Genomic DNA, 12,523 nt, shown 5'->3' on the forward strand with positions numbered 1-12,523 from the left:
TATACACACCCCACACTGCAGCATAATCTGGAAAGATAATCGTTTAAGACCATGCCTTTTGCAATTGTTTCCTTTTGCAGTAATCGGCATGATTATCCTGTCGTGTGGGCCAGGCTTTAGGAAGAACTGTCCAACTTAAGTCCTGGAAGGCCAGAGTTAAGTTTGATGGTTTCTCTGCTCTAACACACTTTCATTCAACCCATCAGTTAGTTATTCAGGTTTGTGAATGCAAAAAATCACAGAACTGTGCTGGACTTCAGCCCTCCAGGACTAGACATAGGCATCTAGGTAAAATCTATTTGACATTTTTTTTTAGTTTGCCTGAAACACTTCTTGCTGTTCTGGAATCCTTCTTGCTGTTGCAGAACCCTTCTTGGTGTTTTAGAACTGTACTTGGTGTTGTAGAACTGTTCTTGGTGTTGTATACAATTCTTAGCAAATCCCTTCAGACTATCGATAGAAAAAGCCAGAAAAGTGAAAAGCCTTTAACATTAGATTGTACTTTTGCTTACTGAGATTACAATTACAGCCTGGAAAATGAAACTAAATTAAAACTGTGTGTGGCTAGCCACTCTACAGAGTGCCAGAACTGGCAGCTGGTAAAAGACACTCTACCATGAAAACATAAGAGCTGACATTGGTTCTCCCATAAGGAAGAGATGTTAAAAATAATGAAACAATAAAACAAGAGGCCTATTGCACATTAGCCCTTTTAACTAGATATACTTTGAGGTTATGAGTCTGAAGGTACCTTAAAAATGAGTTTCAATGACAGTAAATCCCAAATCGAACCAGAAGCGCTATCAAATGGCCATATTAACACTTGGTATGTGTCCCATGTGTATGCTATAATCCAAGACAGAAGAACCATCCTGTCCCTCCCAAAGACAGAAAATTCACTTTATAGATTAAGAATGAGGGATTTAAAAGTCTACCCAGCTCTTATGTTTATGGATCTCCTCGATATACCAATTAAAAGCCTTTAATAAAAAAAGGCCAGTAGTTGGCTGCTTAAATAGAACATGTGAGACAAGACTGGCTGGGAGAAACAGATCAGAGAAATAGATTAATTCTCGGTGAAACAGAAAAGCAATGCTCTTAGTCATGTTCTCTAGTGATGACTGCATGTGTCAAAGGAACACTTCAGTGTTTTTCAACCTAATCTCTACCAGCATACAGCTAATTACTATAGACAATCATTTCATCAGGTTTCTCTGTGCTTAAAAAAGAGCAGAAAACTCACTGATTCAAAACTCACTAAAAGAAGCCAATGGGCAGTTGTTGAAACAGTCATTAAATGTTGAGAAACATAAGAGTTTCATGAATTCTTCAGTCAATGACATTTGTAAATTTGTAAGCTGTAAATAGCTGTAAAAACAGTTGCACAAACAAAACAGGCTCTCGGTTGGTGGTTAGAAGAAATTTTAATAATTTTAATGAGCAAGCTTTCCTTACTGACTTAGCAATGAGTGAAATCCACCTTACACTAGAAATCTCCGATGTTGATGGGGCACTAAACCACTTCAGTAAAACTTTCCTAACAGTGGTAAACAAACATGCCCCATTCAAAAAGTCAAGAATCAGAGACAGATCAAGTCCCTGGTTTACGGGTGAAGTTTCCTCATTGTTTAAGGCCAGAAATAAAGCTTGGTCAACTGCTAGACGCTCAGGGGAGAGAGACCATTGGCTTACCTTGAGACAGCTGAGAAATAAATGTACTTCTGCTGTTAGAAAAGCTAAATCAGATTACTACCTCAGCTTAATCAACAGCACTAGAAACCCTCAAAACTTCTGGAAAATAGTAAATTCTCTAAAAAATAATTCCCCCCTTTTTCCAACAAGCGTTTTAGTTGACGATCAGCTGATTTCTGCCCAGAAGGAAATATGTCAAGCCTTTAACTCACATTTTGCTGCAGCTGGCCACATCTTTGATAATAATAGCACAAACCTATTGAATAAAACTGATGTCAACTCAACTGTTTCTAAAACGCATGGTCTCTTCTCACTCCAGCCATTTTCTCCATATTTAGTTGCTAATGCCCTGGCTAGAATCAATCCACGAAAAGCCACTGGAGAAGATGGGCTGGACACCTTTTTATTGCGTCTCGCAGCCCTGATTATTTTAGAATACATTTTATACATTTTTAATCTTTCAGTTTTATCTTGCAGAATTCCCAGGGTCTGAAATACAGCTCATGTAATTCCTCTGCATAAAGGTGGTGAGACAACAGATCTGAATAATTATAGGCCAATCTCAAAACTGTCGTGTTTAGCAAAAATGTTAGAATCTCTAGTGATCCAGCAATTGAAAATATTTCTTCATGAAAATTCTGTTTTATCTAAATATCAGTCTGGTTTCAGAGAAGGTCACAGCACTATCTCTGCTACGACACTGGTTTTAAACAATCTTTATTCAGACATAGACAAGAAGAAACATTGTGCAGCTGTTTTTATTGAACAAAAGCATTCGACACAGTTGATCACACTCTTCTTTCACAGAACTTAGAAAAGATTGGCTTTGATGCAACTGCTCTGGACTGGACCCAAAACTACCTCACTGACAGAAATCAATGCATGGCATAGAATAATTATAAATCAGAGTTGGTATCTGTATCTAAAGGTGCACCACAAGGTTCAATTTTGGGTCCAGTCTTATTTAATATCTACATAAATGATATTGCTACCTCTGCTTCAACCTCAGACAGCAAAATTCACCTTTATGCAGATGACGTGATTTTATATTGCTCAGCTGATTCTATTCATGCTGCAACAAGAAAATTACAGAGCTCATTTAATGCTCTACAGGTGGTGTTATATAAGCACAAGTTAGTTTTAAATGCCACGAAAACTAAGTTCATGCTGTTTTTCAGATCTTTTAATACTGATTTTGGTACTGTAAATATTACTACCCTGGCAGGATCCACTATTGAGAGAGTCACAGAATATAAGTACCTTGGCATATGGCTGGACGATGAACTCAGTTTTAAACCACACATAAATAAACTAGTCAGTAAATGCAGACAGAAGCTGGGCTATTTCTATAGACATAAGTCCTGTTTCCCCATACACGGCAGAAAAAGACTAGTTGAAGCAAGTTTACTATCAGTGCTGGACTATGGCGACGTTATCTATAAATATGCTCCCTCCAGCTCTCTCAAATTACTGGACCCAGTGTATGACTCTGCCCTGAGGTTCATCACTGGAGATCCGTACAGAACTCACCACTGTGAGCTGTATGTGAAAGTTGGGTGGCCCTCTTTAATGGTACGAAGGGAAACACATTGGTTGATTTTTATTTATAAGACACTCTCCGGTCATTTGCCAGAGTACATCACTTCATTGATGAATACAAATAACAGTAATTATCAGACTCGCTCTAGTAATTGGATCAGCTGCCAGGTACCAAGAGTTTTTACTGAACTGGGAAAATCTGCTTTTAGTTACAGCACCAGCGAGCTGGAATTCACTACAGGACACACTAAAACTCAGCTCACTGGTGTCACTCATATCACACATATCAAACCACCTTCAGCCTGTACCTGTTTTACTTAATCATATTTATTCGTAAATTTTATTTTTGTTTTAATTCTCCTTAGTTCTTTATCTCTTTTTATTTATTTATTTATTTCCTCACATTTTATTTTTAATAGTTTTTTATCATTACTTTTTAAATTTGTGTTATTGTATTATTACCTTACTAATTTCTTATCTACTTTTGATCTTAATATCTTATCATTTAAATCTCAAGTTCTATTTTTATCTACTTTTATCTTTTATTCACTGTTATTTAAAATTTTCTTTTAATTTAAAATGATTAAATGTAGTTATTATTTTCTTTATCATGTCAATCCCTGTTTTTGTAAATGCTCGGTTACATTGAAAATGAGGGTTGCCCTCAATGTACTTCTGAGTCAAAATAAAAGTTGATTGATTGATTGATTGATTGAGTGAAATCCGTTTAACTTGTTCTGTCATTAACAAGACTGGTTTTCCAGGGAGAAGAATCAGTAGTTTGTTACTAATGTAGTCTTGTGGGTGGAGTTTTCACAGGATCATGCTGTGTCACACACAGACGTGAGAAAGTTAAAGTGTCCTACACCAATGCCCAACCCATTTCTTATTTTTACCCCTACCCCTTGTTTTCGAGTGTCACTCTAACCCCTTGGAACTGAGTTACAAGGGGTAGTGGTTGAAATCTTGCCCTACAAAATGGGACAACCCTCAAATAAAAAAACAAAAAACAAAAAGCAAAACACTGCTTCATTAACAGGCTATTAGCGCTGCTCTGTAGGCGACCCAGCCTTACTTCAGTGATAGCAGAGAGGGGAAAAGTTCAACAACCTCATTGCTGGGTTTTAGTTATATTTAGAGCATTAGCTATATGCTTTCAAAGAGGCGGTTTAAGACAATTACTTATTATCGTCCACCGCTATTTCATTGGTGATGCAAAGCTAATGTCAACTATTCACCAGCTTTTTGTTTGAATTTTCCCATCCCACCTTAAATGGCGCAGCAGTTACATTCTAGCGCTTCAGGTGTCAATAATGCTGGACTATTTAAGGTGGAATGGAAAAGTTAGCTAGCTAGCTACCGAGCCATGAGCATGCTATTAGCAATTATTTTTGCTTGTTATGAAAACGACCATAATACATTGAATCGACATAAAACTAAGGAAAATTTTCTCACATTTGTAGGTTTCTTTGGTTGCTCATCTTGCCGGTTTTTCTTTTTTCTTATAACACTCCACTTGGGGTGTGCCCTGAAAACCTCAGTTTGCAGGGTCATGTAGCCCTAACACTTCACCCTACTCTTCTATCGCAGCAAAAATTGAGACACCCTAACCCTTAACGTGAACGTGTAAAACAGAGGGCTAAGTGGTAGGGGCAAGAGGTGAAAGGGGATTGGGCCCAAAACTTGGATAAAAGTTCAGAAGGAAAAAGTGAATCTTAACTAGGTAATAACATAGCATAGTACTTCTCATAGATGCACTGAAATGAAAATGATCTCAGCTGTGGTAATCTGAGGCTATTTGATTTTATCTATATTGCTATATTATACATGGCCAAAGCAAGAGATTCATGATTATGTAATAAAACAAGATTAAACAAGTCAGGAAATGACTTTTTGAAATGAGTTTTTAAGATCTGTGATATTTGTGATATTAACCAACACAAATCCTTTCATAATTATCTTTTGTATGCACATTGCTCTGACACGTGTGACAACATTTAAATTAGAAGTTCAATACTGATATTAATGAGCTACGGTAAGCAGTGATAAGTCAATCCTGAATACACAGAATTCTGTTAATGGTGAAGTTATTGATACTGGAAGAATCATTCAAGAAAAGTATTTAATGGCTAGTTTGTCTAGGTTGTCAATCTGTGACTATTTAGAGGTGCACAATATCTGAGCATTTTGACATTTAATCCTAACAACTGAAAGCATTTTGCACAATGCCACCTGGAAGCACATCCTTTGTTGTTGCAATGGTAAAGATATTTGTACTCTAGAGTCAGGTTTTTCAAACACTGATTCACAGAATTCAACAACTGCCCCAAAGGCTTCTATTCTAAGTGAATCTTGGAGTCCGTATTTTTTTAGTTAATTTCTACATTAAGTACAGAGAAACACATCAAAATTATCATCTATTTTAAATAACAATACTAGACAGATGCAGAAGATAGAGATTAGGTTAAAGAAAGCTGAAGTATTTCATTAAGCAAGGGCAATATAGGCCAAAACTGAATCTTTGAAAACTGCAGAAGTGTACGCTTTTTCATCTATTTTCTCTTTTCCTCCCTGCTGTTCCCCTTTTCCACTCAGCTCCAGACAAGCAGAGGTGGCCCAGGCTGTCCAGCTGTCTGTGCTGGTTATGGACCACTGAACAGTCAGTCATGCAGGCCAGTCCTCTCTCAACTGTGCCGCCAATACACCATTAAAGGCCACAAGAGCACTACTAACTGCAAGCTCTTGCAGCCTGGCAACTTCAACCTCTCTGTCTCTCTCACATACATACACTCACATATGGCAGCCATTAGCAGTCACTGTGCCAAGTATCTGCTTTAAACCCTCCTGCACCTTTAACCTTGCTTTTAGAATGGTTTTTCAGGCTGGGTGTTTACACAACAAGTGTGATTCAGTGGCAAAACATGGCCTAATGGGTTCATGCACGCATGCAGCACTTAATGGCTTCTCCAGGATACTCTGCTCTTATCAGGTGAAGAAAGTTAATGCCTGCAGTCATTGAGCATCAGCTTCCAGACATCATATTATCATGTCGTTTATTATACAGAGATGGATGTACTGACCATATGTCAAATATATTTTTGATTATTGCTTGTCACAGTTCCTAACAACAGGCCTGAGGTTTCAAAATGATGAATTACTTAATATATCAGAACCTTTCTGTATATATACATAAAATGTAATATTAAGTAAATTATTAAGTAATAACGAGGTATTAAGGAACAGAGATTTTGGGTTTTGAAAATAAAATTCTAATATTAAAGAGATACTTCAATGAAATCAGCCTAAATTATTACACTTGCCTTTAACCATGTCAAAAACCGGCTACTGTTACTACTTTTTTTTAGCTATATAGCATACCTATGTCTATTTTTGTAAACAACTAAGCAAGTCCTTTTGAGATAACAACCTGACATAGTATAAGAAAAGTAAAGGATGATTTAGGCATGTGGTTTGCACAGTGTTACTTGTATACAGAATAAACTTCCAGTACATGTTAGCTACATTGGTAGATCCTGCTCAAACCTAAAGAAGCATATGTCAAACATTAAACTGTTTAAAATGTTCTGGCTGACATTTTTGGTGAAGGGAAAATTATTATTTTTTTGCCTAACCCATCACTTTTTAAGCTGAATCTAATACGAGTCATTGCCAACTTTGCTTCAAATCAGTTCTGCATTTCTAACGAGGGGACAGTGATTCAGCGTCTGACACGGCGTGTACAAAACATTGATGCGGCTTAATCAAGAGGTCACCATTACAATAACTAGTGTATGTACTATCCTGTCCTTGTGCCAGAACACACAGTTCTTATCAGGTACAGAAAAACTGCAAGTGTGAGGTCTGGACTAAGAGTGTTAGACCTGCCAGAGGAGACAGATGGGGGAGAGCTCAGTACATTTTTAAATATGCAGCCAGAGCAATCTCTGCCCATCCATTAACCCACAGTGAACAAGAGGTGGAGGAAGAGGCCTAAGAAAGAAAGAAAGAAACATAAGTAAGGGAGAAGAGAAGAGAAAAAAAGAAAGAAAGAAAGAGCTGAATTGTAAGAACAAAAGCTAGACAGCAAAAGACAAAGAGTAATTAGGAAAGAAGGAAAGAAAGGGTTTGATTTAGTTATGCTGCAAAGAACTTCAGTCTGTAAAATACAGAATGATTCAGCGTGCATTGTGTGCTTGTGTGTGTATTCTGAGAAAGAGAAAGAGAGAAAGATTGAGAGAGAGAGAGAGAGAAATGGGGTGGGAGACAGATAGAGAACACTGCCTTGGGCCAGTGTGCCTCTCTTGTGATTGTTGCGGTGAAGCAGTAGCAAGTCCTCTTCACTGCACTGTTGATAAAATTTTTTCACCACTTATCCCCTGACTGCCAGTTGCCTTCGAATAGACAGTCAGTTCAATCACACCACAGTTTAACAGGACTCCCTGTCCAGGGGCTTCACACACACACACACACACACACACACACACACACACACACACACACACACACACACACACACACACACACACTCAGTGCTACACAGTGACGTAGCGGGCTGCCGGGGACACCTCTGCACAGAGGTAGATAAGACTGAGGAGAGTGGGCAGTGCTGGCTTGTTGTGGTTGCTGTGGGGTGTGTGTGTGTGTGTGAGGGGGGGAATCCCCCGCTCAGAGAATAAATTCTACACCAAGATTTAATCTCATCTAACCGAACCCCATTCGGCCTACCAGAAGCACAGTGGATTAATAACATCACAGGCCTGAGCACTGCCACGCCTGACCCCATTAAACTAAACACAGGAGCAGGGCTGTGATGTATAGCATGTACATGGCCCAAGCACAACATCACGCCACAAGTGCACATATAAGTGCATTAATATATGAACGCATGGTCATGGTTTATAGTTTTACAGATAGTAACTGAATAAAACAGCATGATCACAACAGCCAAGCGCTGGATTTAAAAAAAGACCTACAAATATCATAACTACACAACATCATTTATTATGATGTAGAGGTAGCACTTTATTTCTGACTGCTTAACCCTTTACACACAGCACTTTGCAATAAATTATGAATGTCTATCAGCTGGTTAATCTGCCTGTGTAGGGCAGTAAATCACCAATCACACATTTCATTTTAGCAATCAGAATTAAAGTAAATGTTAAGTGTAAACATTTCCATGTTTAGTGTAAACATTACCATTTACTTATATTTTTAATAAACAAAGTATGAACTTCCATCAAGAAACATGTAACTTCTACAAATTGCACAACTATCTAACTACACTATATTGCCAAAAGTATTCACTCACCCATCCAAATCATTGAATTCAGGTGTTCCAATCACTTTCATGGCCACAGGTGTATAAAACCAAGCACCTAGGTTTGCGTCTACAGACATTAGTGAAAGAATGGGTCGCTCTCAAGAGCTCAGTGAATTCCAGAGTGGTACCGTGATAGGTATCTGTGCAACAAGTCGTCATGAAATTACCTCACTACTAAATATTCCACAGTCAACTGTCAGTGGTATTATAACAAAGTGGAACTGATTGGGAACGACAGGAACTCAGCCACAAAGTGGTAGGCCATGTAAAATGACAGAGCCGGATCAGCGGATGCTGAGGCGCATAGGGCACAGAGATCACCAACTTTCTGCAGAGTCAATCGCTACAGACCTCCAAACTTCATGCGGCCTTCAGATTAGCTCAGGAACAGCGTAGAGAGCTTCATGGAATGAGTTTCCATGGTAGAGCAGCTGCATCCCAGCCTTATATCACCAAGTGCAATGCAAAGCCTCAAGTGCAGTGGTGTAAAGCGCCGCCACTGGCCTCTAGAGCAGTGGAGATGTGTTCTCTGGAGTGACAAAGGTTTGGCCCCTTAGTTCCAGTGAAAGGAGCTTTTAATGCTTCAGCAGACCAAGAGATTTTGGACAATTTTGTGCTCCCAACTTTCTGAATAGTTTTATGACTGGGCACAAAGCAAGGTCCATAAAGACATGGGTGAGCAAATTTGGTGTGGAAGAACTTGAACGGCCTACACACAGTCCTGACCTCAACCCGATAGAACACCTTTGGAGTGGAGACTGTGAGCCAGGCCTACCCATATCAGTGTCTGACCTCACAAATGCGCTTCTGGAAGAATGGTCAAAACTTCACATAAACACACTCCTAACCCTTGTGGAAAGCCATCTATTTTTACATTGTTATTCACAGTACTGTGATATACGTATCCTTATACGTATCCACTCTTCACTTCTAATCACCCTCCAGCGTGATTCCCAGTATCTCAGTTATTCCAATTTCAATCAATCAATCAATCAATCAATCAATCAAACAATCAATCAATCAATCAATTTTTGTTTAAACTCAGAGTACGCTGAGAGAGACCCTCATTTACAACATAGCTGAGGAAATACAGCAATCAGGGATTGAAAAAAATTAACTAAAACATTAAATGCTAAAAAAAATATAGGCATAACAAAAAATAGCAAAAAATCTAATAAGAACAAACTATTAAAAATGCAACAATATAATAATAAATAACAAATCAAATAGGGATAAAATAAAAAAAACAAGTTATTGAAACAAAGGAATAGAAGGTGTAAAACAAAACCTTCAGCTAAGAAGTAAAAGTTTATTTAAAAATAAATAAATAAAAAGAATAATAAAAGTGACACAACAACATATCAAAATCATACTACAAGTTAACTACAATCAAATAAAACAACTGCAGGCTGAATGGAGGTGGTTAGAGACTAAAATGTAAAATTTTTTAAATGTTCATGAGATGCCAGCGAGCAAAGTTTTAGAGACTCCTGTAATGAATGCTGTTCTCTGATGGACTGTAGCAAAAAGCAGATTTTCCCTGTTCAGTAGAAGCTCTCAGCACTTGAAGGGTCTAATATAATCACTGGAACAAGTCTGATAAAAAGCTATATTTAAACTGAGCATTTTTGTGATGTATGATGACCTAGAAAGGTTAGAAAGTGCTTTATAGAAAAAAAGAAGCCAATGTGTCTCCCTATCACACAGACAGAGATGACCAGCCAACTTGCGACGAACTGTGTTCACTGACAGTGGTTTTCTGAAGTGCTCCTGAGCCCATGTGGTAATATCCGTTACAGAATGATGTCGTTTTTAATGCAGTGCCGCCTGAGAGATCGAAGGTCACGGGCATTCAATGTTGGTTTTCTGCCTTGCTGCTTACTTGCAGAGATTTCTCCAGATCCTCTGAATCTTTTGATGATATTATGGACTGTAGATGATGAAACCCCTAAATTCCTTGCAATTGCACGTTGAGAAACATTGTTCTTAAACTGTTGGTCTATTTGCTCACGCAGTTGTTCACAAAGTGGTGAACCTCGCCCCATCCTTGCTTGTGAATGACTGAGCCTTTCAGGGATGCTGCCTTTATACCCAGTCATGACACTTACCTGTTTCCAATTAACCTGTTCACCTGTGGAATGTTCCAAACAGGAGTTTTTTGAGCATTCCTCAACTTTCCCAGTCTTTTGTTGCCCCTGTCCCAACTTCTTTGGAACGTGTTGCAGGCATCAAATTCAAAATGAGTGAATATTTTCAAAAAACAATAAAGTTTATCTGTTTGAACATTAAATATCTTGTCTTTGTAGTGTATTCAATTGAATATAGATTGAAAAGGATTTGCAAATAACCATATTCTGTTTTTATTTATGTTTTAAACAACGTCCCAACTTCATTGGAATTGGGGTTGTACATCACCATAACCTGGAATAGACAATAGTACTGCTTAAATGATTTTATCCTTGTGTGCTTTGGGAAACATGCTTTGTGTTGATACAGGAAACTAAGGTTTCAAGTTTTCACCTCAGTGTAAGCTTGTTAACATGGTATTCAAAAGTGCCAAAATATTTGTACTCACTAACTCTTTCAATGTCCGATCCTTTCGGGGTTGTGATTTTAAAAGTGTTTAAAATCAACATTAGAGGCTCAGGAAAAGAGCATAAATTTAGTTTTCTCTATATTTAAAACTAGTTTATGAATGTAAAAAGCAGACTAAACTAATATTTTATAGAGTTTTTAAATGTAGGGAATAATCAAATGTATCAAAGGCTTTAGAGAGATCAGTGAAAATGACTACACAATGTTTCTATCGATGGCACTGAAAAGATGAGAGTAGCAGCAGAAATTGAGCTACGCTTTTCGCTAAAACCAAAATGGTTGTCTGATAAGACTGAATTTCCACTGAGAAATGTCTTAACTTGATCGTTTACTAAAGTTTCTAAGATGCTGGCTAAGCATGACCATTTTGAGACAAATTTATAGTTATTATGGTCTGTTGTGAAGTTGTGAAGTGGCATTACATGTGCAGTTTTCCAGATACTGTGAATTCTGCTTGATAAAATAGAAAGAAGTCCAAACGATCCTTCCCATACTTTTTTTTTACTGTTGATTGGTAATTTTGTCAGACCTTTTGGACAAAATGAAAGCTATTAGTGCTTTGATTGTGCTGATTCTGTAATTAGTTTTATTAGAGATAGATTTCCACACACTTCCTTCAAGTGATTGGATGCATTAGTTAACCAGTTTAGGGTTAACTCACCTAGGATTGGCATTTCTGAGCTAATGTATGGATTTAAAAATTCAGCTAAATCCAAGGGCATGGAAAAAGGTCTATAGGTACCAACTACCACAAACGTTATTGTGTCTTTTGCTGCAGTTTTTGAGTATGTCAAAAAGCTGTGTAAAGTCTTTATTCAAGAGTTCAGTTTTTTCTTCTTTCATATTGTTACAGTATGCGTGAATTAACACTGTGCTAACGTTTCAGTGCTTAGCAGTTTCTGTGTTTCCCACATGTCTGAAATGAACATGGGCCAAGTTCATTTTACACATTACAATATTAATCACATTACAATCAGAGAACTGAGATGTAGTCATAATCTATTAATTAAAAAGTTTTTTTTTCTGTTTATACCTTACTGAATAGTGAGGAGAACAGTAACAGTTACTATGTAGTGATTGGAGAAGAAAAATAATTGGACGTTTAGGAAGGTCATGCAGAGCGTCAGGAATATGATTGGCCATAACAAAATGACAATTTTTTTTTCCATGTTGCCACTAGAAAAGTTGCTATCGCAAGTCAAAATAGATGTTGAGATTCTCATAATTGCTCGTGGAGGCGCCCTAGTGGCTCAGGCCACTAAGATGGATGATCTGGGCCTGACTGTGTAGGGTAGTTTGAATATTTGAATATATATTCATAGCTTTTTTTACTTAATCAGGTATTTGGATAAGACATTATATATTAATATGATA

At 37.6% G+C, this 12,523-nt stretch overlaps 1 protein-coding gene across 1 annotated transcript in view; it reads right to left on the reverse strand.

Annotated features, from left to right (window-relative positions):
- gabbr2 (gamma-aminobutyric acid (GABA) B receptor, 2) overlaps positions 1 to 12,523 on the reverse strand; it is a 267,114-nt gene that overhangs the window by 78,852 nt on the left and 175,739 nt on the right. The window lies entirely within an intron of this gene.

This window comes from Pygocentrus nattereri, chromosome 27 (assembly GCF_015220715.1).
Source record: "Pygocentrus nattereri isolate fPygNat1 chromosome 27, fPygNat1.pri, whole genome shotgun sequence".
In the NCBI taxonomy this organism is placed as follows: domain Eukaryota; kingdom Metazoa; phylum Chordata; class Actinopteri; order Characiformes; family Serrasalmidae; genus Pygocentrus; species Pygocentrus nattereri.